The sequence below is a fragment of the Ailuropoda melanoleuca genome, chromosome 6 (assembly GCF_002007445.2).
Source record: "Ailuropoda melanoleuca isolate Jingjing chromosome 6, ASM200744v2, whole genome shotgun sequence".
NCBI classification, from domain to species: Eukaryota; Metazoa; Chordata; class Mammalia; order Carnivora; family Ursidae; genus Ailuropoda; species Ailuropoda melanoleuca.
Window position 1 is genome coordinate 112,395,572 of NC_048223.1, and position 27,732 is coordinate 112,423,303.

At 51.2% G+C, this 27,732-nt stretch overlaps 1 long non-coding RNA gene and 1 pseudogene across 1 annotated transcript; one reads left to right on the plus strand and one right to left on the minus strand.

Annotated features, from left to right (window-relative positions):
* Positions 1-781: 781 nt before the first annotated feature.
* LOC117802873 lies at positions 782-903 on the minus strand (annotated as a pseudogene).
* A 1,122-nt stretch (positions 904-2,025) lies between these two features.
* Positions 2,026-23,542, plus strand: LOC117802753. Its single transcript, XR_004626268.1, has 4 exons — positions 2,026-2,258; positions 7,694-7,822; positions 18,999-19,145; positions 22,522-23,542. It is a non-coding gene; the product is annotated as an uncharacterized LOC117802753 (long non-coding RNA).
* The last annotated feature ends 4,190 nt before the right edge of the window (positions 23,543-27,732 follow it).

Below are 27,732 nucleotides of genomic sequence, written 5' to 3' on the forward strand. Positions count from 1 at the left end.
TATTTATCTTACTTTCATTCCCTTTCTAAATAAAGGGGAGTTCTAAATCTTCAGTACTTTGCTACAATTTCTGTACTGTGAATATAGCTAGTGTCATTTTTTGTTTTAATGATAGAACTTAAAAGGATCATGTTCAAGGCTGCTTTTGAATATCAGTTTTCCCCCCCTTCTTGTCTAATTGCCCCAGGGATGGCTTTGCAGGGTGACCACAAACCTGGATATGAGCTCTGGTTCTCTCATTGGTGAGTTGAAATAATCTACTCATCTCTTCACTGAGCCTCTGTTTCCTTGACTGTAAAGCAGGGAAAATATCACCCACCCCGAGGACTGATACGAAGATTCGATTAGGTAACCCATGGAAAGCACCACCAGGCATATGATAAGCCATTACCATCCCCCTCATCTTGATAAAATGGGCTGCTCTGTAACATTGTGGTGGACAAATATTGAGGGTGGGGAGTTTGGGGTATTTTTGTTTTGTTTTCTTTAAAGACTGTTCATGATTATGGCCTTAAAATTCCTCAGGAATGCCTTATATTAATAATAGCGAAAGGAAGATACTGACGTCTTCATTCATTAAAAAAAAGTCATTTAAAAAAATGTTTTCTAATTGGGTTTTAACACTGAATATCAGACATGGCCCCAGGGATTGGAAAACAGCATTGAACCACAAACCAGAGTTCTCAGGCCAGTGAGGAGTTACCTGGCAATTACCTGCCGTAGGAATTGAGTCACAGAGCCACCTGGACAGCAAAGGAAGCCTCTGTTGGTTGGACTGATATGAGCCTCTTCAGTGCCAAGGGTATGCCATCCTGGAAGACCCAGTTGGGAACAGTTTTCAATTAGCAATAATTATGCCTCGGATAAACGTCATTGGCTATGATGCTGGTACCGCACAAAGCTGGAAGACATGCTTGAAACACACGAAGTACTGATTGCAAATGAATGAATGAAGGCAACTTCTATCACTCCAGGTAACCGGCTCAATCAGAAGTTCCCTATGAAGTGGTCATTCGTTCCCATGTGGGGGCAGAGACGCCATGGACCCTCGTGCTGGACCAGGGGTAGGGGCACTGAGCCAGCTGCCACACCTACTCCTGACACAGCAGGTGCTTCTCCGTGTTTCCGGGCGGGCCACCTGCCATGGCCTTCTTCAGGAGTCTCCTTTTACCCATCTCATCCGGTCACCCAGACACTCCCCCATCTTACGAGGCCGCTGAGCCGCTGCCCGAGGCCTGCCTCGTTTGGATGCGCGGCACAATGAATCCGTACCCACCAAGCCTCCGGCGCCGGTATTTCAAAACCTACAGTACACTAAACGTGAAACTTTTGTTCAAATTTCAAGGATTTTGATAGCCCAAGTGAATAGACACTGCCTATTGATTTTTCCCTTACAATGACTCTCGGATAACCTATTTTCTCATTTATTTTTAAAGACAGCTCATGAGATTTCATAGCAATTCCGCCCAACCTCCTAATATCAAAATCCCTCCTTGACCCTGAAAATTGTAATTCTGCTATAGATCACAGCTGCTGAATATTACCTTTTACTAAGCTGGTTAAATAAAATATGTCCAAATCACTAGATCCCACAAGCCGTGGCCTGCAAGTGTAATGATCCGGGGGCCGAGATTTCCACCGCCGCAAGCCCGCCAGCCCAGCGCTCTTGCCGGCTGGCTGACACCAAAGTGTGGGAATCCAGAATATCGGCTCGGGTTTAAAAGTGAAGGAGGAGGAGAGGGGAAGGATAGCTCTTCTGGTCTTCAATGATTTTCTTGTAAAACTTTTACAAGGGCGAGTTGGGCTGTTTGATGTGTTCTAGACAATCAAATGCCCTCTGAGCCTGTGGCAGAGTGGCTGGGGTTTTCTCCCAAGCAGAGAAGGGGGCATATTTGATGTAGGGCAAGTTCAAAACCTCCAAAGCCTTCCACGCTGGCAGGTCAGGTGACACTCACGAGGTGGGGAGATACAACACGGGGAACATGAAAAGGACCGGGGACCTGGGAAGTCTCATTCTGCCACCAGCTGGCCGGGGCTCTTGCTTTGGCTGGAGAGGGGCCCTGTGGAATTTAGACCACGGGGGCCTGGATCCTGCCTGAGCCCCATCACCTGCGTGCGCTCAGGCTCTCACCTGCGCTTCATTCACTTTAGCCAGAAGGCCCCACGGATCTCCCAGCCTGCCAAGCAGCCCGGAGCCTCTGTCCTCCCAGACTGGCTTTTTCGCTTTCTCAGAAGAATGAAGGACAGCACTGACCCAGGTTGGTTCCAGGGGAGTTTTAAATATTTCAAAGCCAACACTTAGATCAAAAGTCATAACCTCTGACTTGCAGATTGTCCTCTCGCCTTATGTGGGCAGCCCCCAAGTCCAATATGGTAATGCCTCCCGGAGCAGCTCACTCATTACAGGTGAACAGAGTCTGAAATAGCACTGACTCAGCAGAAATGGGGCGTCTCCCAGCAGTGGCCATTGGAAGCCACTCGAAATGCAGGAGACAAGAGGGCATTCCTCAGGCTTTGCAGCAGCACCCCCCACCCCCACCCCCACCCCCAGNCCCCAGGCCCTCCCAGGACTGCGGGACCCACTCCCTCCCCTGCGGGGCGGGCAGCCTGGCTGTGGCAGGTGATGGTCCCCAGGAACAGAGGCACGAAACCTGCTGATGTCAGCGCCCGGTGAGTCAGAGTGAGCAAGAAATTGTCCACGAAAGAGAAATTAATAAATAGCAGTGCATTCTCCCCCTCACCCCCAAATCAGGATCTGTCAGGAGGTCAAAAGAGCTAACACGTGTTACTGTCCTCTAAGCATACCTGATGCCAGGGATGACAAGCTTGTGGCAGGAGGGCACCCCCCTCTCCCCGGTTCCTGGCTGACATTGCTAATTGATCCTGGCTCTCTGTCGTCCTCGGAATCCTCTTCAACCCTACGTTCCCGGCAGCCTCTGCTCATCAGTGAGCATTGATACGGGGGAGACAAGCTATGTACCACCCAGCCCCCTGTGTCCCCACGCCCCACACACATCCTGTGCCTGCCACTCCCAATACCTGGAGGTCCTCCCAGTCCCACCCCTGGTAGTCTGCTTCCGCTCCTTCAAGATCCCACTCCCCACGGCCCAGTTCCCTTCCTTGCAAGTGAGGCCTGGCAAGGTTACGCCGGGTCGGGGTGGCGGGGTCGGGATTGAATGAGAGAACTGTGTCACGCACTGTGAACCTGTTCACGCTGTGAACCTGGGCAGTGGCAAGTCCCCTGTACCTAGAAGCCGTTGTCACAGTTCTCATCAGGTGACCCACCAGGGACTGGCTCCGCCCTCAAGGCCTCTGGTCTTTTCTTGAGACTCTTACCCACGTGGGCTCGTTCTGTGGGTTTACGCCGAGGGGCTGCTCTGTGCCAGCCTCTGGGCTGGGAGTGCAAAGGGGATGAGCGACTCGTGGCCTGAAGGAGGCCTCTAGAACATCAGAGCAGTCACGGGATGAGGTCAGACAAGGAGGTCCAAATTCTGACTCCGAAGGAGACGCAGAGGCACCACCCCAAGCCGTGACCAGCTTGTAACTGGCTGCAAGGGAGGAGCCCTCCCTGGGGCAAAGGAGGGGCCCTGGTGGAGCAGAGCCCCTTCCCCAAGGGGGGAGGGTCACTGGGGGGAGGGGGCTGTGCCACCTGCCTCCAGGGAGAAGGCAAGCTTCAGGGCAATCCATGTTAGCTCTTGTTACCACCTCTCCATTCTCTTCCATTGCCCCCTCTTGACAACAAGATTCTCTGCTGACAACAAGATATGGTTGGCATGTAGCTGGGGATTTAAAACCAGGAGAGCTTCTCCCTCCCTTCAAGCTGGAAGCTCGCTCCCTGGCTCTCTGAGGCCTCTCGAGGCTGGGCACTTGATGAGTGCCAGGAGACCAGCTCCCAAAACCGGAAGGGGCCTGCATTGTTGGACTAAAATAGCGAACGTGTAACATGAGTCTCTTCAGGGGCCCTCAGCGGGCTGGCCGCTTCCGGTGGGTGCTTGACACAGGCCAGCTGGTGGAAGCCAACGTGAGTGGCCCTCACTGCACTTGAGAGAGCCCTTCTACCTACAGGACTGTTCTGTCCCTTCTGGATGAGTTCATCCCCTTGAAAATGGATCTGAGCTATCCTTAGCCAAAAAAGTGACATGTCTAGGTCAGATAAACCAAACTTGTACACATGACACGTGTACTTCCTGAATGCCTTAATCTTCCCATCTGAGCTTACTTCCCCTGCATGTCCCAGAACAAAAGACACCCCCACATCCAAAAGGACCCCTTCCCCATGGATGGCAGCCACGCTGTCTCCCACGGGAGGCCAGAATGCAGAGTTCCGGGATGTCACTTCTCCCAGGTGGTGCCCAACGGATTGCTTGTCAACTTCCCAAATGTTTTCATCTCTGGAAGCAACAATGCACCAAGAGAAGCAGTTCTGAAAGAGGACTGAGAGGCTGGTTCGACCCTGGTCTTGGGTCAAGGTTGGTGGCCTGTCTGGGGGCCTTTGAGCAGGCATGCTGGGATTTTTTTTAAAAGATTCCCCTGCAGTCATTCTTAAGGAAGCTGTCGTCCAAACCCCTCAGAGGGCCCGTGTGCTCCAAAGTAGTAGCAAGTGTCCCATTACTGTAAATGGCCTTTTCTTTTTAAACTAATGCTATATTTGGAAAGCAGTAATCCTGGGGAAATGATGCTGGGACTAATGGGGAACATATTACCTTTCATGTGTTTTCTTCATGTTTAAGGTTTCTTTGTTATTATCTGAGTAGCAAGGCTCTGCGTACACTCTTGGGCAAAAAATCAAAATAAGCCTTAAAGCAATAATATTTTAATAAGCATCAAATGTCTTCAATGAGATAAAAGTATTAGATGATGTTTTGATATTGGGCTTTAGTTAAAACCTCATTAAAAAAAAAAGAAAATTTCTCAGATGTTGTGGGGTGGGGGAGCGGTGATGTATTTTTAAATTCAGGTGTAGGAAAAGGTCCGGTTCAGGTCAATTATGCTAATTAAATGCCACAAACGACTGGAATTGCCAGCAAATGGATGTTATTATTTGTTGCTTTCCCTGTTTTCCATTGATCAAAAGCAGCCTCTAATGACACTTGAGCCTCGAAAAGCGGAAGCTGCAGCCTGAATCCTCATCGATGCTGGGGCGCCAATCCTGGCCCTGGGGGGGCCGGACTGAGCTCTCAGCCCGCCTGCCCGCGCCCGTCTCCCCTCCTCGGGTGAGGCAGGGTGAGGCAGGCCAGGCTGTAGCCCCGTTGCTGAGACTCACATTAGCTCGGCCAGTGAGTGTCTAGTCCTGTTCCCAGCACCAACTGGGAAGTGCTGAGGGGCCCAAGTTAAGAAACGAAACTGAGTCATTTCTTCACCCATGGCCAGGGAGCGAGCTCGAATCACGGGCTCTTTAGAACTGAAAGGAGCCTGGAGATCCTCCATTTGGTTTTATAAAATAAGGAAACTGAGGCTCGAAGGGGGGAAGTGACCTGCCCAAGGCCACCCAGCACACTGATTGCTGAGCCAAGAATAGAACAGCCGTTTCCGGACTTTCGGTCCCGTGCCCACATGCTCCCTTCTCCACCGATATTACAAAACAGAACTTCACCTTTCCTCCCCTCTCTCCTCACAGCCAGCACCACCCCTCCCCCCTCCCCTGCAGCTTTCTCTCCTACTTTCACATCAAATCTTGGTTGGATGACATCAGCACAAATCAGCAGGACTTCAGGCTTGGAATCGGGCCAGGCGGAGCATGACTTGGGTCTGTTTTTTCCCTTGGTTGATCTAAAATGGAGTCAAATTTCAGCTGCAAAATGAAATGCACTTGACTTTGGATAGAAGGGACATCCAAAGGGTGGTGGGGACCAGTGGTTTCAGGCCAATACAGGGACTCCACCATCCTGGCTTTATCCATACTCCAAGCTGCGGTTCTCCGTCATTGCTGCTTCCAGGGGAATGACGGTCTCCGAAAAAATTTGCTGCTGGGGGAGTCCAAGAGATCAGGAATCTGGGGGGAGAGGGTGGAAGGTTTAAACAGGGACAATTACAGATGTAAAAAACACAGCACTGTCACGCATTTGCTGGCCTACTGAGCTGGGCCCTGGAGGCCATAACTCTGTCGACTCCCTGATTTCCAGGTGTCGGTGAGAGGAGCTCGCCCTGTACTTTCTAATTCAGAGCCCCCAGCCATCATGGAGAGAGCACCACCCCAGGCCTCCAACACTCCGGGTCCTGCTCCTTGCTCTGTTCCAGCCGTGGGACCCCAAGCAAGTTACTCGTCTCAGTTTGCGGATGTGCAAAATGGGAGGGCTCAGCCTGCAAGGCTGTGAGCAGAACGGCTCCCCAGGAGCAGCCACTGGTCTTGGGGACACAAGTCAAGCAGCTCTGTCACAGCCACATCCTGGAGACGGGTAGATAATTCCCAGCCTCAGATAATCCTGAAGTCACATTTGGGGGCTTTGCAGGGGCTTATAGAGTTTGGGTTTTTTCTTTGAAGTACTAGGGTCAGAACAGCCATTTGAATTCGGGCTGTCACAGGGTCATCAAGAAATAAAACTATGTGACAGTGGCAGTAGAGAAGGCACGTGGGACAAGGGGTGTCAGGGAGGTCCCAGCCCAGGCCAGGACCAGGTCTGAGGCTGAAGTCACACAGCATGAAGGCACCGAGTCAGTGCCGCACTGAGGCTCGATGCGTAGTTAAGCAACCTGGCCGTGGCACTGAGTGCTTCTTCCTCTGCGCAGGGCTCTTTGGCTCTTCCCGTGGCCACAGGACCAGCCCTGCCCTGGGCTGGACAAACCCAAGAAGGCCGGGCAAAGCCTCCGAAGCCAGAACCCCTCCTTGACCTGCCCATTCTCCTCCCAACGAGGCCCACATAGGGGGAGCCAATCCCCAGGAAGGGACAAGCCTGGGGACTTCCTAGCGTCAGAGCCAGAGCAGCTGAGGGATCCGGGAGCTGAGCCTCCTGCATAGACAGGCTGGGCCAGCACCAGGATATGGTACCTGCTGGAGTCATTGAAAAATAAAAAGAGCTTATAAATTGCAGAAGGTTATGTCATATATGTCGTAAAGATTACAACTGGGAATGAGCCCATAGCATAGACTTTCTTTCCTCAACTAATTTGTATCTAATGCATCCAGTATTTTGTTGACACCACGTGGAGACGCCCAACACATGGTAACACATGGGGGGACACAGCAACCCTTTGTGACCCCCACCAGGTGACAGCAGGTTGAAAGGAGCTTCCAGGGCAGGAGTGAGGGCACAGGAGGAACCCGAGGGGCTGGAGGGACAGAGGACAAGCAGGCTTATGACACCTGGCAGCTCACGAGGCTTCCAGGCCTCAGGCAGAAGCACGTTCTCTAGAGGCAGGCAGATCTGGGTTAAATCCCAGCTTAGCTCCTCACTGGCCAGGGACTTCAGACAGATGCCTTAACCTCCCTGAGCCTCACTTCATGGACGGTGACTCGGGGATGATGGTTAATCTGACTTTGGAAGGCTGTCACCAGAATTTGACAGGATCCATATGACCCTCAGTTACTTTGGGCACCTGCTGTTGGAAGTGAACCACTTTCTCCCCTAGGGGCTGCCTGCTGAGTCACTGCCCAGCTCACCCTGAAGTGAGGGGGCTGCGAAGTGAGGGGCCAGAGGCAGCCCCCGTAGTCACAGCCCAAGGCTGGCTCTGATGTCATCCTTTTCCTTGGTCACAGGCTGAAGCGCTCTCTCGGCACTCTGAAGGGTGGCCGTGGGAGAATGGAGCCAAAGATTCACTGATTGGTGCCCAAGGTATTTACTGAGCACCTGCTATGACCCAGACATGGAGAACAGGACAGGCCAGGGTAAGTCAGTTCCCCACGTGGGGCTTTCAGTCTGGTGGGGGTGGGGGGGTAGAGAAGCCACAAACTGAAAGGCTCTATTGCTTCAGATGGTGAGAAGTCCCACGAAGGTAAGGAAGGGGGCAGCTGCTCAGGCTAGAGGAGGCTATGCTCCCCTGGGTCCCGAAGGATGCTGAGAACCGGGGAAAGGAGTGGCAGGCAGGGGGAAAGGCGAGAGCAAAGCTCCCTCCCCGACCCACGAAGGAGGTGAGAGAAACAGGGTCTGGAGAGGCTGGCACAGAGCCTGGAGGAGCCAGGGGAAGGGGCTGGGGCCCTCAATACGGGTGGGACTGAATCTGTGGGCTGTAACCCTGCTGGGGGCTGGATCCCATTCTAAGAGAAAGGGGTAAATAGTTTTGGAAGGCTTGAAACCAGGGAATGAGGCCATCTGATTTATGTCTGGAAGGCTCGCCGGCTGGTGTGTGGGGGTGGATCACGCAAGGGACAGACGTGGAACCGGCGATCAGGCAGGCCCGGCTGAGGGAGGTCAGGCCTCTTATTTGACCTCCTTGGACCTCAGTTTCCTCACCGGTAGGCTAGGCTGCGTGAGGCTTAGGTGTGCAGAGACTGAAAATACAAAGGCACAATGACCGCAGGTAAGAGGAGAACTTCGACCCACAACCCGCAGCGCCCCCTTATCTGCCCCCAACAGCCCAGGAGGCCAGGCCGCTATTTCTAGCGGCAGTCCAGGGAGCTAAACAGGCACGTCTGTAACCGTCAGCCCCGAATAGCCAGGACTCGGATAATAACTGACAGCCTCCCTAGTTGTCTTCCCTGATTCCAACTTAGGACAACCAGAGAAAGCCAAATATGTACCGGAACCAATCACACGGGGTGCCTCGCTTCCTTCCCGTGAGCCCACCCACAGCTTCCCCAGGCCAACAGCCTCCAATCAGGTCCCACTCGAAGCTTCCTTCTTTCCACTATTAAGCTTTCCCACACCTCTGCCTGCCTTTGAGTCTCACCCAAGTGCAAACGACGGGGACTGTCTCCCTTGCTGTCATAAGCTCAGAATAAATAGCCTTGCTTTTCTCATTTGGTTGGTTCGTGTATTTCCACTGAGCAAATGTAAGAAAAGCTCCCAGTGCCTTCCTAGCACTTAATGGGTAAAACTCAGTGCGTTCTGTCCCTCCCTCTGTGCACTGAGACACCCGCTGGGCAGGTGCCCTGGCGATCAGCTTCTCCAAACACCTGCCCTGCAGGGAGAGTGAACCTGAGATGATATTCTGTTTCCTTGTAGAGAGTGTGCAGAAGGTTGGGAAGGGGGCTACCTTTGGGGGAAAGAGCTGGGGACAGCAGGAAGAGACTGGGGTTTGCCTGGTTCCAATCCCAGCCCCACGCTGGCTGCGTGGCTGAGGCACCACTTGTCTTCTCTGCGAAGTGGAGAAGATTAAACGAGCTAATTTGAGTTGGATGCTTCACGCACCGCCTGGCACCTAGGAAATGTGCTGTAAACAGAAACCAGCGGCCAGCAGTGGCGGTGAGAACGGGAGTGTGCGGCCACCAGGCCAAGCTGCCAAAGGTTCAGAAACTGCTCAGGAGAACGCCTGTAGGCGCGTCCCCCTGGGTGGAGTCTGGTGCCTCAGTGGGGCGGGCTTCACCCCAGGACTTTCCCAGGGAAGGTAAGACAAGCTGGAGGACCGCAGGACCAGAGATGGGAGCATCTCCCCACCTAGACAGCCCCCCTCTGGGGAGGCGAGTTTCGTTTCCCTATGGGCTGACGGGCTGGGTGGCTGCCCACATGAGGTGCCATTCACACAAACCTAGGAGCTCTAGACTGGGGTATTCTGTAAAATAACCTACTTGCCGTTCATTCGCACTGAGGAGAAAGCAATGGAGAGGCTTAGTGTTTATATTTTAATAGAGGCAAAGCGCTAAGTCCAGAGAAACCCCAATAATGTGAGCTTTCGGCCGAAAGTTCCTTGGGTCAAAGGAAGTGGTGCTAGATTGAGAGAAGAGGGGCCTCTGAAGCCACACCACGAAGACGGACGCCACAATGGGCACTGGCCACATAGCCATCTGCCATCAGAGCCATTAGAGGACCCCTTTAGCTGCCAGAGGTTGGGGGAAAGTGGGCATCTGGCCTCTCCAGATGCCCCAAGCAGATCATGAATCTGGAGCTGGCAACTTAAAATAGAAAGTAGGTGAAGAATTCATTCTCAAAGTACCCATGGCAGCCCCAGCCCCGTTCAGAGGCAACAGCCTGAGCAGAGATCCAGCATCCAGGGCCAGGCCAGTGGTGGGAGCTCACGCACCCAGGATCTGGCCACGTGCCTGGGGGCAGTCGCTGTTCAGGGCATCGTTGCCCAAGCGGAGTTCTGCTGCCTTCGTGGTCTTCCAAAAAGTTCTTCCTCTGCTAAGGCAGGGGCTGGCCAGCAGGAATCCAATCTGATACAGCCACAACCCCAAAGCCAATGGAGGCCCGAGGATGATTATAATAGGAAAACACCACAGTTCAATTTGATTCCGTGACATGTTTTCCAACAGTCGGATACAGAAGGATACAGAAACAGGAATTTCTTTAAGATGAGCTGCCTGTTAACAGATGGAAACATGATAGGGTTTCCATGGTCGGGTTAGAATGAGGGCAATGTGGTTTTGTGCCCTTGTGCTGTTGTGACACCTGTCCCGTGCTGCCTGCCCCTCCCCCGGGCCGAGTAGAAAACTCCACTCACCTTGGCTTCCCTTTCCAGCCAGGCGCTTACTGCCTCACATCAAAGTGGCCAGCCTGTTACAGGAGACATTTCAGCATGGCTCTGCCTTACTCATAAACTCTTGTGAGTCCCTGTGTTTGACACCCTGGGGGCCAAGGACGAGAACTGGTCCGTGTCAGCCAGCCCGGATTCTCCCCCCAGCTCACAGATGAACTGGCTCCTCTCTCGGCCTCAGTTTTTCCCATTAGTCAAATGAAGAGGGCCCATATGTTTCTGTAGAAAGGTCCTTCTGGCTCGAAATTCTATGATGCCATTATTCTGATTCTTTGGAACTCTCTCTCCCATCGTTTCCTTTTCTGCAGTCTGCGTAGGTGGGCCACAGAAATCACATAGAAAACAGGAAGGTTAAACTCAACAAGAATCTGACTTTCGTGTTTAGCAAGGCGGGGAAAGGTGATCTGGCTGCCAAGGTCTGTTCCTCACCCTCAAGGTGTTAACAGTATTGCAGTCGTCAGGGAGGGTTCCTCAGGAACACAGAAGCTACTCCAGGTATTCCAAGTAGGAAGGGTTCAACTGCAGGGAACTTGCATGGTTGCTGGAAAGGCCAGGGGAGCAGAGGGCAAGCCGGCAGCCACCAGAAGGCGGGTGATTGACCGGAGCTCCCTAGGATGCGGCAAAGGACCCAAAACATCAGCAGTTGCTGCCATGACCACCCCAGCAGCCCGCGGCACCCCGGCATGCAACGCTCAACTCTGAGTTTTGCCCAGGGATCTAGCTGCGTCCTCCAGCCAGAGAAGGGCAGCAGTCCTCCACCTCCCAATTCTTGCAGGAATGCCTCATTTGCGGACTCTAACTTGAAGTTATACAGGGAAAAGGATTCTAAAGAAATGCAGTTCCAAGCTTCTCTTCTGACATGCAGGCTGTCAAAGTGTGTGACGAGGATATCAGGGCACGAGAGACAAGGAGCTTGTTTTCACATCCACAAACTGGAGGAGCAAAGAAATTTCATCCAAAGAGCCAGGTCATGATTAATTGGTGATGGCAGTCTGGAGTGCTGGGTTGGAAATAATTTTGAGGTTGTATCTTGGCTCAGGAGGGAAAGGTGCTATGATTGATTAGGAATGCCTGTCATGGGTGTAGAAGGAAAGTGGAGAATCGTATGCAACAAATTTGCAATGGTGCTCTAAATTAATGATTGGGTGACTTTCTTTTTTTTAATTCATTGTGGACACAGAGAGAGAGACAGAGCGTGGGGGGGAGGGGCAGAGGGAGAGAGAGTCTTAAGCAGACTCCGTGCTCAGCCCAGAGCCTGACGCAGGGCTCAATCCCACAACCTTGAGATCGCCACCTGAGCTGAAACCAAGAGTCGGACGCTTGACCTACTGCGCTCCCCAGGCTTCCCGATGTTTGGAAGACTTTCTAAAGTCACTGCCATTTCGTATTGTTCCTCTTACCCTCCGTCGAATGTGTAAGTTATAACCATCTATGTGTGGAGGACACAGGAATTGGAAGAGCTGGTGAGGAGTAAGGAAGGGACATGGGGAACCTGTGGGGTGTCCAGCCTCCCCGAACAATGCTCAGCACAGTCTATACGGTCAACTCCTCAAGGTCATCTCATGGTCAGCTCTTTCACCCCTACCTCTACTAACCTCTGCCCCTCACCTCACTTCATTTCCAGGTTTCTAGGACTGTCTCTACTAGGTCTTACCACATCACCTAGGAGAAACTTTCCATCTCTTCTCCAGTGAATTACTTCCCCTCTCTGCACCTTGGCTTCCTTGTCAGCATATTCAGGACTTGGGTTAAATCTGTGGTTTGCCAGTGGTGTATTTAGGAGCCTAGCGTGTCCGAAAGGAGGAAGTAGGGAGGAGCGCCAAGACATGTGCTCCGGGAGGCACTCTACCTGTATCAGTTTTAGATATTGTGCTTTTGCTTAAGACATCACTTGGGAAAAGGGGTGGGGGCAGTCCTGCTGCTAGATAGACAGACAAATCAATAAAATGCTTGAGAACCCCTGCACAGGTCCTCCCTAAGTGTCATTTCCAGATGTAATGTTCCCTGGTGCTGCTTGGTTTGTTTGCCTCTGCAAACACCAGCCCGTTTTCTCTCCCCACCTCCTTTTCTCTTTTCTTTCTCCATCCCCTCTCTGCCAAAGATAGGAATTGCAACGTCTCCATCTTAACTTCCAAACTTGGGCTGAACTTGAAACCAAACTCGAAGCCTGGTTCTTGTCATTAGGAGATGCTGTGAGGTCATGGAGAGGAGAAGGGGAAAATAAAATCAATATGTCATTTCCCCCTTTTCCAAAAAATCTGGTGCTATTCTTTTTATAGCTGAAAAACACATTGAATTGTAGAAAATTTAGAACTTGACATCCTGGAGTCAAGAGGTACTCTGGCTTTTCCCTTGCTATACACTGCAGTGCAGAATTTTGAGAAATGGGGGGCGCCAGGGTGGCACAGCGGTTAAGCATCTGCCCGGCTCAGGGCGGGATCCCGNAGCTCAGGGCAGGATCCCGGCGTTCTGGGATCGAGCCCCACATCAGGCTCCTCCGCTAGGAGCCTGCTTCTTCCTCTCCCACTCCCCCTGCTTGTGTTCCCTCTCTAGCTGGCTGTCTCTCTGTCAAATAAAATAAATAAAATCTTTAAAAAAAAAAAAAGAATTTTGAAAAATGGGAACATGCTGCTTTGAGTTGTCGTTGTTTTTAATGACACCGCAATTACTGTCTGGTTTTTTTATCGTTGTTTTTTTTAAGGCAGGAGGAACCATTCAAATAGATTTTTCTGCTCAAAATGTACTTTGGAGTTCCATCTTGGGGAATAAGAGCCTTTTTGTTCCTCTTCCCGCTGAAGTTTCACTTAGTTCCCACTAATACTAGCTCTCCAGGAGTCTGAGTCAGCCAAAAATATGTCCATTCAGGAAAATGACAAGTTCATTTTCATTATTCCCTGCTGGAGGCAAAGGGGCAGCTTTTCGGAGAGCCCTGGGTGACTTGTTTGAAGAATGGTGGGTAGATAGAGCCCACCATTCTGCCCCTGCTCTGTGGGGTCCCCCTGGGTCAGGGAGCTTAGCTTGAGAGGGAAATGGCTGGAGCCTTGCCCACCCCACCAGCAGCCCCCGCCTGGCACCAGTGGGGTTCAGACCAGCCTAATACAGAACCCTTGCCTAAAGCCCTTCTCTTCCTGCCCTGCACGGAGAGCCCAGCTAGGCTAGGACTGAGCGTGCGCCCACCTCGCCCGCTGACTGAGCGGCCACGCCTTCTCCCATTGGTTGGTCCAGATTGGGTTCTGCAGCAGGAGGGGGCGGGGCTTGTGGTCCCCAAATGCTCTTGCCTCATCTACCCTCTGGGTCGCTGGTTTCCCCACCAAAAAAGAACCTGCCTGAATTTCACCAATGCCTGGCTCTGGAGAAGTGCTCTCAGAATTAACATGCGCTTCAGCCTCCCTCTTGCCAGAGGGCACAATGGGCTGCATTTAGGAGAAAGGAGGGCCCCCCGCCTCTCTGAGAGCCCCTTGGAAACTGAGGGCTTGGGGGCAGGGCTTGGGGGCAGGACAGGAGGAGATGCCTCAGTACAGGAAGAGGGGAAGTCGGGGCATTTCCCTTCTCACCAGCTCCAGGTTCGCCCAGCGTGGAGCTGCTCCCCAGAGGGGAGAAGTGGGGACCTTGGTGTCCTTTCTGGAGAAGAGTAGAGAGCATGAGGCAGAGCCTGGCATGAAGGGAACTTGTCTCAGGGGCAGGAAAGTTGACCCTCCCAAAATAAGCATATCATCTTCCACCCTGCTTTCCATTTACTTTGGGAGTCTTTCCGCAGACAGTAAAGCATGCATGGTATTACCAGAGCTTTCCTGGTCTCCTCTTAAAACACAATTTACTATGTAAATCACATCTTCTAGAAATGGTCACCTCATTGGGGCACCTGGGTGGCTCAGTAGGTTGAACAGCCAGCCCAATCTTGATTTGGCTCAGGTCATGATCTCAGGGTCGTGAGATCGAGCCCTGCTTTGGGCTGGGCGCTCAGCACGGAGTCTATTTGGGATTTTCTCTCTACCCCTCTCCCTCTGCCCCTCTCCCAACTTGTTCTCTCCCCCACCTCCCTCAATTAATTAATTAATTGATCAATTCATTGTTTTTAAAAAGAAAGAAACGACACCTTATTAACCCAGGGAAGTGACTCATTTTTGCCCAAACAGGAGTGACGGAGGGTGGACACAAGCACACATTATCGATACTTAAACGCTGTCCGATAGGATTCTCCATAATGATGTCCAAAAGAACTCTTTTGTGCCATGTAATACCATGTGGCAATTGAGCTTGAAAAGTGGCTAGTGTGACTGAAGAAACAAATTCGTCATTTAAATTTAAAACTAGGTTGGCTAGTGGCTACCGTATTGAACAGTGCTATTCTAGAAAGTCTAATTAGGAAGAGACCCTAGATATTCTTTGGTTCAGGGGGTCTCACCAGTTGGCATATCTTACTGGGCTCTCTGGGAGATATAGTTTGCAAAAGCCTATGCCTTATAATTTTATGTTTGAAAACAAAACAAATCCCCAGTTTTGCATAACACAAACCTTCAGGAAAGTTGGAGTTTTGTGTTTATCAAAAGGTAGCAAATCTTTGCAGTATAGTCCTACCCTTTCATATGAGAGGCACATCTTAGAGCCCCAACCCCAATTTTCTTGGGTCCTTGTAGGTCCTGGTGGTTCACAGCCTTCCCTGGTGTCCTTTGTGGCCTTCTCATGTCCACCCCACCCCCTTCCATGCTACTGTGGTGGAGAAGAATGGCCTTCTAAATCCTTGAAATCTGTGACTATGTTAGCTTTCATGGTAAAAGTGATTCTGAAAGGGTGACTAAGTCAATGATCCTGAGATGGGGCTTATTCAGGATCACCTGGGTGGCCCAATGGAATGACAAGGGCCCCTACAAGAGGGAATAGGGAAGCAGGTCCTTGTAAGAGTCAGTAGCAGGAGATGTGACAGTGGAACAAGAGGCCGGAACGATGGGAGTCAGGAGCGATGGGAGTCAGGGACCACAAGCTGAGAGCTGGCGGCTTCCAGGTGGTGAAATAGGTGAGGAAGGAGATCCTTCCTGAAGCCTCTGGAAGGAACGTGGCTCTGCCGATGCCTTGATTCAGACTTCTGACCCGCAAAACCATAGGAAAACAAGTCTGTGTTGTAGGAAGCCACCAAGTATGTCGTCATTGGTTCCAGCAGCAACAGGACACTGACACAGTGGCCATTTCAGGGGGCAGTTGCTGCTGTCAACAGGAACCATGTTATTGAAAGAAATGGATTATTTCCTCCAGATCTGCTTTGCTTCTTCTGTTCTACTGCTTTCTGCCACTGAAGGGGGTCTCTCCTCCCTCTGGGTAGGTTTCTGACCCTTGTCTGGATCCTTCTGCAGTGGAGCAGCTCCTCTGTCCCTTGATGCTCCAGAGAGTTGGGCATTACCCCAATTTCCCTTTACCTTTCTCCCAAGAAGTCTAAGTCTATTCAGGCAGACCAGCTTTTCCAGGATTTGTCGTCATACCCCAGAGTTCCCTCTTAACCCCTAACTTTCCCATTCTCTTCTTTGTCATTTCTTCTCTCCATCCCCTCAAAAATCCCCCACAAGCAAAGACAGGAACTCAAGCCACAGTGGAAATCAAACTCCTGTTTCCAATCAGGAAACAGGAATGAGGAGAGTCTCCCTCTGGTCCCTGAGATGACAGGGGGTCACTCCACCTATCCCTGTGCTTATGGTATGAGCAGATCCCAGAGGCTGAATTCCATAGGCAGGCCCTACTTGCTGCCAAGAAAAAGGACTATGTCCCAGGTCCCATCTCTGTGTCCTCAGGGAGCATCCTCCAAATGCTCCCAAGAATTTCCTCCCTAAAGAAAGGGATAAAGAAGGGGGAGTGAAACATGAGAGACTATGGACTATGAGAAACAAACTGAGGGCCTCAGAGGGGAGGGGGGTGGGGGATTGGGTTAGACCGGTGATGGGTAGTAAGGAGGGCACGTATTGCATGGTGCACTGGGTGTTATACGCAAATAATGAAGCATCGAACTTTACATTGGAATCCAGGGATGTACTGTATGGTGACTAACATAATATAATAAAAAATCATTAAAAAAAAAAAAAGAATTTCCTTCCTAGCACAACACTCACCATTCACCAGGCCAGGAACCCACACCTCCAAATAGGATAACAGTTTTCCCTCGTACAAACCCCTGGCTTTATGTATACTCGTTTATTCATTCCACCATCGAACATTTCCCTAGATTTCTTGGGTCCCAGACACTGTGCCTAGTTGCTGGAGAAACGTATCTCCCAGCTGAGGCAGTGGAAGCCAAGTGCAAAGAAACCGTCTTGGATGTTCGGACAGATAACAGTTAATGCAGAAGAACCACACAGCTGAGCCCAGTCCAGATTGCTAAATCATAAGAAAATAAATTGATGTTGTCTGGGGCAACTGAGCTTTAGGGTAGTTTTTTACATAGCAATACATCATTGAAACATTCCCAGACCTCACCCCTACATAAGAATGGAAGGCTTGTTTTTCTCTTTCAGACTCTCCCTGATGTCTTGGCCCAGTTCTCTCAAGCCCTTGTCTGTCAGCTGCTGGTAGTTCTGTAACAGGCAGGGTATAATGTCACTGTGAGCACCTGCCCAACCAGTTCTTTGTGTGGCCAGGTGTAATTAATTAATCAGACATTTGTGAGCCCCAGACAAGGGGTGCCATTGATATTCAGGCTTCTCCTTTGGTGAGTAGCCCTTGGAGTTGGAGCCATTAAGGTTAGGCAAGGATGACTCTGGGGCCATCCCCACAGGCATAGAGCCCCACCTCATGCTGTCACTTACAGGATGTATGGTTGCCATGACAACAGGGCCAGTCATCCCCCAAATGCACAAGCCAAAGGATCTTTTCATACCCTTTATGCTCCAAGGGCCAGAAGACCTCAGCATTGCAAAGTGTGGGTGAGGCAGGGAAACGCAGAAAGAATGATACTTCCATTTTCTCAGATTTCTCCCACATGAAAATGGCAGCACTCTGAGGACAGAGACCAAACGCATTTGTCTTGGATGAACAATGTAGAGGAGGTTAAGAATTTCACCAACACTTGTATGACTACAGATGGGCACAACAAGCCGTCTTGGGGCAGACTTGCTATTCAGGAATGAATCACATGAAGGGGATACAGAAGTCCAGTAGACAGCCACTCCCTGCCGGTCTTCAAAGGCTGTCCCTCCCCATATCACACCTCTTGGTATGCAGGCTGGTTGCTGGGGATAAAGTAGGCAAATTTGCAAAAGAACAAAAGAACCTTCTGGGAGGAACCTCCTGGGTCTTTTTGAAGACCACCACTTCTCGGATCCCTCTGACATATCTGGAGAGTCCTAGGTAAATTAGTGGACAGGAAGTATAGAAAAAGGCACCCGGGCCCTGGAAAAGTCAACATGAAGAAAGAGAGAGTTGGGGCATTTGGGTAAATGACACTGATAAGACCTTGGACAAAGAGGGGGCCTCAAAGGAGACTTCTCATATATACAGGGTGTCATGAGAAATCATTGAGAAACAAACAAGAAGTGACCATGTTCTCCATAAGCTGGAGAAGTATATCAGAGTAGTTATAAAAAATCATACATTTACTGTGGATAAGGCCAATTGGACTATTACCTTATTCAATAAACAATTCGATTATTTAATTCAGTGAACATTCATTTATGAAGGCTTGGTGACCACAGCCCAGAGGGCAAATAAGAGAAGCAAAGAAGTGGCTGTGATATGACGTGATCAGTGCAGAAACAGAAGAATATACAGAGCCCAGTCACTGCTCTGGGGGAGGGGGGGAAGGCAGTGACAATTTCTGGGGCTGTCCAGGAGGGCTCCCAGGAGGAGGTGACCAATGAGATGGATTTTGAAGGGTAAATGGGAGAGTTCACTAGGGCAAAGGGTGGGGGCTTATCTTCAGTGGTTGACAGCCCATGGTTTGTGGATGGGTCCACCTGGCCCAGAGGTAGGGGAACGAAGCCAGCTGTCCACATTCAACTTCCAACAGACAGTTGTGTTGATCTGATGCCGGGTGGAGCTGAGCTCTCGGATTCATCATCAGCTTTGAAGATGACAGTACCCACTGGGGCCCTGGCATGAAGCAACCTTAGAAGTCGCAAGCGCCAGTGAGGTTGGCCAGTCACAGAAGTGGTATTTTTCTCTGAGTCTTTGTACATAGAAGTACCAAGGAAGAACAAATAGAAAACAGCACATCCAAAGCTGGTCATCAGCAACCGTAACTGATAAGATTCCAAATGGTGGTGGTGCTAGCTCAGGGGCCCCCCGCCTGCTGGAGAAATCTCTACATTGACTTCACACAAGGGCATTCATCCCCCAGTGTGGCTCCCTCTGCCTGAGCCCTGAGGCCGAGTTTTCAGTTCTGAAACCCCATTTGTGGAGACTGCCTCTCTAGAAAGCTGGTGCCCATGATAATCCCTTTCCTTACTCAACAGGGGGAAACAAACGGAACCTCCAGCACGTTGACCAACACAGGTCTTGGGTGGGAGCTCAGCTGGTCTACATCTGGCCCCGCCTCCGAGAACCCACCCTTGACTATGGAGGGTCCTGTCTGGGTATCCATTGGTGGGGGCAGCCCTGAAGTAAGTATCACTCCTTTGAAAAGAGCAGATGTCAATCTTGTCACTTTAAATTAACTTTTGCTAAGAGGGACTGACAGAAACATGACGCTGGGTGAACTATATTTGACTGATATCCTGTCAAATATCACGCGGGGTTGTGATCCACAACTTTTCCCATCTGCTGCTCTGGTCTGAGTCACTGAATGCACAATAGCATCATTACCATATCTTGTTCGGGTTTCCCACCATCGGATCAGAGCACGTGAATGTGAAATGTGCCCACAGAGAAAGGAAGCCCTGCGGGGTGGGTGCGAGGGCAAGGGGATCCCTCAGTTCTTCCCTAGGGGAAAACCACTGTGGGAGGGGGCTGCCCAGGAAGGCATCCCAGCCCTCGCCTGGGAAGGTGCATATCCTGGAAACAAAGGAGGAAGGTGGAGGACCAGGAGTAAGGAGCAGGATTAAGATCGCACAAACCTGCAGCCCTTAGAAAGTGGCTTAATCCATTTTATAAAGAGTTGGGAGGGTTTTTCTCCCCGTGAATATAATACCTTGCACATCTGATCAGCTCTTTTCCCAGAACGTTTCAAAGCTCTCTGCAAATACAGCGGAGTCTCCTTAGATTAGAGCACGGCCTATTATTACCTGGCTTTGGAGACACCCCAGGTCAGCGGGTCACCAGGGGCCCTCTGAAATAAGACAATTCCCTGCAACAAAAAGCCTGGTGTGATGTGGTTTGTCTAACTAGTGGTTTTCAAACTACATGAGTCATGGGACCCTTTAAAACACACACACACACACACACACACACACACACAGCCTAAAGCTAAACTCCTAATTCAGAACAAAGTGGAGCTATTCTGGTTAAAGCAAAATTGGGATATGAGGGGGAGCAAAGATGGGTCCCCATACACTGAGCCCCAAGACTCCCCAGCCACAGTCCTGCCCCCACCCCCAAGCACAGCTAGGTTTTCTGTGAAGCTAATGGAACTTAAGTTTCCTTAGGGTACCCTCCAAGGCCTGGCACCTCATTTTATTTCACTCATTTTGTGTTGTTTTTATAATGAGGGGCCCCCAAATGATATGTTTCATATCAAACTGAGGGCAAAATAACTTGAGGTGCTTTGTGCAAGAACGACGAAGAATTTCAAGATGGCGGCAGCAGAGTGTTAAACCAGGCACAGGGCCCTCCTGAGCACCGTGGGGCCCTGTGTGCATGCCCTGGTGGCACGCCCATGAAGCCAGCCCTGACTCCATGCCCTACAAAACCTGCATCTGCCCTTTTCTCCATTTTTCTGAAGAAATGCCAGAAGTTTCAAAGGAGCCCTCACTTCCCTGAGCATCTTCTTCCATCCTAGTGAGTCAGGCTTGTCAAGCTCGCAGCCTCGCAGGCCTGAGGCTCCTCCCGGATGCAGGGCTGGGCCCCCCTCATCTTGCTTTCCCGTAGAAGAAAGGCCTTACGATGAATGACTGCATTTGTAAACAGAAACTAGAGCAGACCAGAGAATCTGTTAACTATTCAGAGATTGGGACTGGAGTGGCATTTGGGGAAGTTGTGGCTCAATCTTAAAACCCCCAGAGTATTGGACAGAATCGTTTCAGGGTGCTCCCTGAGGGCCTGGGCCTCATCTACTCCTTGTCTAGCTTCCCCCCAATCCTGGGCTGTGATGTTACTGAAAACATGTCTGTTGAATAAACACAGCCTCTGTCCCTACTAGACAGAGCGCTCGTGGTGCTAGAACTCTTCTGCACTCACTGCAAGTGACAGACATTTGTCCGTTTCTTCCCTTGCTTAGAAGTTCTTCTTACTCCCGGGGCGCCTGGGTGGCACAGCGGTTAAGCATCTGCCTTCGGCTCAGGGCGTGATCCCGGTTATGGGATCGAGCCCCACATCAGGCTCCTCTGCTGGGAGCCTGCTTCTTCCTCTCCCACTCCCCCTGCTTGTGTTCCCTCTCTCGCTGGCTGTCTCTATCTCTGTCGAATAAAAAAATAAAATCTTTAAAAAATATATATATATAGCAAATTAAAAAAAAAAAAAAGTTCTTCTTACTCCCGTCTTGAATCCAGGCCGTATCTACATGCCAAACCCGTACGGAAGCGTCCCCTTAGGGTGGCCCTGCGTTCCAGAGAAAAGGGGCTGCCCTATTTGGGAAGGAAGGAGTGACTTTCTTGGAAGGTGCGGCTTGAGGCTGGACCAGCAGTTGGTGAGGGCACATGCAGGGTCCTCCCAGGAAACAGAAACCCCCGAGAGAAAGCAGGTGGGCTTGAATGCAGGAACTGGTTTTGCAGGAGATATAAGAGCTGAGAAGCCAGCCAGGGGACATTGAGTCCATGTCGCGATGAACAGTATGGGAAACCAGCAGCGCTCTTGGCGGCTGGAGGGACAGGGGAAGGGGTGAGGGTAGCAGAGTGAGCCAGGCCGTCTGGGCAAAACCGCATCCACAGGGGTCTGTCCAGAAGAGCTGGAGACATGGAAGAAAAAGACACCACCAGAGAGCCTATGTCCGCAGCAGAACCGGGTGGGGAGAAGGCCGGTAGCCCTTCCTTACATCAGCCCCTCTCCCTCTGATGCCGCCCCAGCTCTGACCCAGGAGAAAGCGTGGGAGACCCAGCGCCTCGGGGACAGCAGAGCAGACGCAGGGTGTAGAGAGGACCAGGGACGAGCGAGGGGTACCGTGGAAATGCTGCTCAGGCAGAGACAGGAGGGGCATCCGAGCTCGAAAATCTCTGGGAACCTTTCCAGCCCTGAGAGGGAAACTCGATAGGAACACTTTACTTTTCTCCACAATTCACATGATCACGGCCTTGGAGATCATGTTTTTCATGCTCGTTAAAATGACAGTAGAAAATCTTTCCATTGGATATGTAATGTCCCCCTGGGTAAATTTCTTTTTATAACTTAGGAGAAACGTTGTGTTTTCTGACTTGCAGATTCACTTCCTTTTAGGGGACAATGAGAATTATATAACCCATCATGTTTCCCTTTTTGCCTTAGCGGCCAGGAAGCTCTGAACTAAATTTCAAACTTCCTAAATACAGGTTTTTAATTATACCTATCCTCTTCTGCACTTCCTGAAACCCACAATGTCTAATTTAACCCTCTTATTGATTAAATGTTTTACAAGACACCTCAATACTTTGAAGAAGCAGGTAACTGTGCCTCGGCTTCTATTTAAGATGAGATGATCCCAACAGTTCCTGCCTCTAATTCTTCCTCACATTTGGTCCCTGTCTGTTCCCCTTCCCCCACAAAACTCCCTAGTGATTTGTCATTTTCCCACGTTGAGAAAGCCACAGGCCCTTCCCACTTCTCCATGGCTCTCTCTAACTCTTAAATTGTCACTATATGTCTTTCACTTCCTCTGTACGCTGCCCTCAGCAGAGATTTCCTCTCTGGCAGGGCATGAGCCCTTCTCAGGCAGTGCCAGCATCACGGGGCTAAAGAGGAAGCCGAAAGCCTGGACGGAGAAGTGAGGACCAGTGAAGGTGGAGGGCTAGCGTGTGGACATGATGGACAGCCCTCGGAGGCTTTGGGTCCCTGACCTGGTCTGAATCCAGCTCTGCCACTCACCTGCTGTGACCAGCGGACACCAGCTGTGCCTACTAGTTTACCAGCACAGGGGTCCTTCCCTTGCCTTTGGTAACAGCACCCCAATCTTTCCCTAGGGAGTACTCCTCTCCCATTGCCTCCAGGCTACACGGGATTGACTTTCAAAGTGGCATGTCCTTGGGGTGCCTGGGTGGCTCAGTCGGTTAGGAGTCTGCCTTTGGCTCAGGTCATGATTCCAGGGTCCTGGGATTGAGTCCTACATCAGGCTCCGTACTCAGCGGGGAGCCTGCTTCTCCCTCTGCTGTGCTCGCTCTCTCTGTGTCAAATAAATAAAATCTAAAGACAAAACAAAACAAAAGTGGCATGTCCTATCTGCCCAAGATATGGTTAGGTGACCCGTCCAAACCCGTGAGACTGTGTCTTCCAAGAGGGTCCATTTTGAGTGGGGTGACAACCTGGAGCTCAGACACCTTGCCTACAGTCCCCAGTGAGCTTGTCCATCAACTCTTACCACCTCCAGCCCCAAAGCACCTCATCTTTCTCCCTCATGCCTGCACGCTTAGGTTTTCCTTGGGTTTTTAAGAATGAGTTTCTGTTGTTACAACCCTCAAACTCCTAGGGATGCAGGGCCCCGTTCTGGGAAAGTTGCATATGCTCCTTGAGCTCCAGACTCTGCATCTATATAACGGAGATGCCAGCACACCTGTCACGGGGTGAGGGGTAATGCGCTTAGTCCGTCATGGGTGTTCCGCAGAGGTGTCATCCCTCCTTCCCTGCCCAGCACAACAAATGACCTTCAAAAGGTGATGGGAAATGCCCCCAGCCCACAGGCAGCCAGGGGCAAGCATCAGGGGTGGAGTCTCCTGAAACCTCGTGTTCGTCACCTCTCTGCTTTTCAAGGAATTCCTTGGGATCTCACCGAAGGATGAGCAGTGGCTTGCCCATTTCAATGAGGGACAAGCAGAATTTTGAAAAAACTTATCATGAGGAATGAAGACATCCGATTCTCGAGCTGTGGCCTTTGCCAGAAGTCCCGGCCCAGGCTCCTACCCAGCAGTCCTGCTATGCTCGGTGGATTCCTCTGTCCAGAAACCTGCAGCCAGTCCGTTTTCGGAGCATGTGCACCAGCAGACTTGGCTTTCAGGGGCCGGTTTCCCACGGTGACTCACTACTGGGGAGCACCGCAGATCCTTGGATCCTTCAGGAGGACTCAGTGAGCCTGGAGCTCAGGCGCAGCGCCTCCCTGGGTCCTTGTGGAACCCTGAGCTGCTCCGCAGGGAGCACTGGCTCAGTGATAGAGTGGGAGCTAACTAGCGATGCCCCCAAGCCCACGGCAGGCTCCACGGGGAACCCACTGGCTATTCCGAAGAGCTGGCCACGGAGTCTTCTTAAAATAATAACTATTGCCATCACTGCCGTTTCTTGAACTAAGTTCATCAGCCTTACTTTACAAACGCAGCATCAGGCCTAGCAATTGAGAAACCTGACCAAGGTCACATGGCTGTTTAAGGATAAAGAATCTCACCCAGGTCCACAGGCCCGGGAAGCCTGCGCTCTCCACCGCTATGGTCTTACTGCATCTCCCACACTCCTGGGGGAGGCCCACCAGGATCCCCACTCACGGTCACCAGGCGGCCACCAGCCACCCGGAGATCACGGAGAGTAAAGAGAACTGATTACCGATTCGCCGCTCAGTGGCCAAGTGGCTTTGGAAAGTGGCGTTTCCTCTCTGGTTCTCAATTCCCTGCTCTGCGGGGTGAAGCACAGGACAGCTCCTGGGCCTCAGGGGAATGAGACCATCTACAGATTCTCCACACAAGCACCGTGACAGGCGCTGTGCTGTGGGCCTCCGAAGAGTCCTGCCAGGTCTTTTTCCCATGTCACCTTGGGCCTCACGATCTTCTTGCTGTGACTGGGAAGGAGTTGGAGAAGCTGGAGATGGGACGGGAAGCCCGGGCCTCGAACCCCCTGCCCCGTCATCCCCGGCAGACCCAGTGACCACAGCATTTTCTCCGCCTTGTTCTGGCAAGCCGAGTGGCTCCCCTCACCCACCCCACAGCCACCTCCTCATTACAGAACAAAGGAACCTGGCTCTTTCCCTCCAGTCCAGAGAGGGTTCCTAATTGGCTTTCCATTAAAGAGAAAATAGACTACTGTTTCCACCTCATTATTTATGAGCCTTTCTGGAAGTGCATTTCCATGCACTCTGGGATTACTCACGCCCATTTTGCTTGGCCATATTTTATGATCTGTTTTATTTATTCAGGGCCTCTATTGGGTAATCACATCTGAAACCAATTAAAAACCAAGAAATAGGAAAAACCAAATAAACACCTGGAGATGTCCAAACCCAGTCTTTCTAAAGCCTGTGATTGGGAGACTGGCATGGCCATGCCAGTAGTCTAGGCCGTAGAAAATGGGGACCTTTCTCCTAAGACATCAGGTGGCAAGGCCACACAGATGGCAGCACATACGTTCAAAGACCTGTTGACAGAGCTTGGACTGTGATTGTCTGGTTCCTGGGCTCACCTGGGATCTCGCGGTGCTGGGCAAAGGCATTGCAGATTCATTTGCGGACGCCCCTCTCTGCCCGGCATGTAGTAAAAACTCAAAAACTCTTTGTTCGGCCGTGGATTCATGATCGTCATGGAGAACCAGCTCTACGAATATGGGAATGGCTCCCCTTTTAAAGACCCTGCCTCCAGCTCCACCCTGAAAGGATTCGTAGGGGTAAACATGCTCCCTTTCTTTCTTTTCTTTTGTTTTTTTTTTTTCTTTCTTTTTTTGGTGGGTAAAGAAACCTTTAATGAGGATTCAAGGTGCCCACAGAAGAGGCCACGGAGGACCAGCGCTCAGCCCCACCTCCGCCGGGGTCCATGGTTCCGTGGAGGTTTTCAAGTCGGTGCTTCTGCTGCTGCTGTGAGGCTTACCTCATCTGTGCCCCTCGTGAGTGTCACCCTCGTGGGCAGCTCACGGCGGAAAAAGGGGACAGAAATTTGTCTTGTTTCGCCAGCATGCAGCTGGAGTGGACAAGGGGACAGCAAGCTTTCTCAATGGCAGTCTCCTCCTCCAGCCTGAGAGCCCCCGATGACCAGCCTGGGAAGGTTCTCAACCAGTCTTGGCAGCAGGTGGAGGCAGGTGGTGATCTGATCTACTACCAACCCCACGTCTCCAAAGTCCATCCTGTTGCGAGGGGTCTGCTAGAGGCAGCCGCGCTCCCGCTCCTGACCCCCCCCCCCNATGAGGATTCAAGGTGCCCACAGAAGAGGCCACGGAGGACCAGCGCTCAGCCCCACCTCCGCCGGGGTCCATGGTTCCGTGGAGGTTTTCAAGTCGGTGCTTCTGCTGCTGCTGTGAGGCTTACCTCATCTGTGCCCCTCGTGAGTGTCACCCTCGTGGGCAGCTCACGGCGGAAAAAGGGGACAGGAATTTGTCTTGTTTCGCCAGCATGCAGCTGGAGTGGACAAGGGGACAGCAAGCTTTCTCAATGGCAGTCTCCTCCTCCAGCCTGAGAACCCCCGATGACCGGCCTGGGAAGGTTCTCAACCAGTCTTGGCAGCAGGTGGAGGGCAGGTGGTGATCTGATCTACTACCAACCCCACGTCTCCAAAGTCCATCCTGTTGCGAGGGGTCTGCTAGAGGCAGCCGCGCTCCCACTCCTGACCACCCCCCCCCCCACACACGCTCCCTTCCAGTCTCAGCAGAGCGGCTGCCAAGCTCGGTTTTTCCAGAGAGTGGCATGTGGCGATGAGGGTCTCAGCCAGAGGAAAGCAGACCCTTCCTTCTTCGGGGCCAGGGTGGGGGGGTGCTGAAACCATTTCACAGATCTTTCTAGGAGATGCTTTCGAGTCTGTGTCCATGGACAAGCCATCCTGCATCCTGTCTGTCCGTGTGAGATGCGGAGAAGCCTCTCTTTCGTTCCGCCCGCACTCCCCCTCCTCCAGCTTCAGTCCCTGCTGGAACTGGAGGCCTCTTGACCCCACTTCCCAGCTTCACCCTAGAGAGTCAGTACATTGGTTGGTGGTCTCTGTCCTGAAGCCCAATGCCCCATTCTTCCCCCGACACTGCTCTGGGTGTACAGACAATACGGCGAGTGACAGGGACAAGGACCACTGGTGGCCGGCTGTTGGGGCCGCAGCGAGATGGTAGGAACGCCGTGCACTGAAGAATTTTGTAGGGTTTCTATTGGGATGAAAAGAAATGATGTGGGGTGATGGGTGTTCAAAATGGGGACAGACGTCAAAAGGTACTAATTTCCAGTTATAAAATAAGTAGGTCGTGGGGTTTAGTGTGCAGCATACTGACGATAGCTAATAACTGTATCGCACATTTGAAAGTAACGAAGAATAGTTCCTAAAAGTTCTCATCACAAGAAGAAGACTTGTAACTATGTATGGTGATGGATGTTAACTAGAGTCATGGTGATCATTTCACGATATGTACAAATACCGAATCCTTACATTGTACATCTGAAACTAACATAATGTTCTGTGTCAATTATACCTCAGTAGAAAAAAAGAACTTATAGAAAGACACTGAACTTAGCACAGACAAAAAGAGAGGATACACATCACATCTCTGACTTTTCTTATTCCCAAGATATTTGTGGTGTTTCTTGTAATCTGATTTCACACGCACACACACTAGGGGAGGGGACTAGGCTTCAGAATTCTTAGGGCTAATGCTCCTGAGACCTATCCTTCCCAGTCTCTACCTTTCCTTCGTAATTTCTGTCAATCGTTTCTTCCTTCACTTACTCATTTGTTCGTGGATTCAACAATGAGTTAAGTGCCCCTATGTGCGGCCCCGGCCGACTGGACATCTGTTGTAATGCTCAATCCAGCCTTCTGCCCCACTCCCAATTCAGCCTGAGCCTTTCTCCTGCGATAATGCATTTCAGAGGTTTTCTCCCCACTTCGAATCTCAGAACTATAAAAGCCATCAAGTCTTGAGGCAGGAGGGGAACTAGGAAACCAGCACAATTCTACTAGTCCACAAATCACAACTTCCAAACTTGAGGTCTGTTCTCCTGTATCTTGGTCACGTTTTGGCGAACACGAC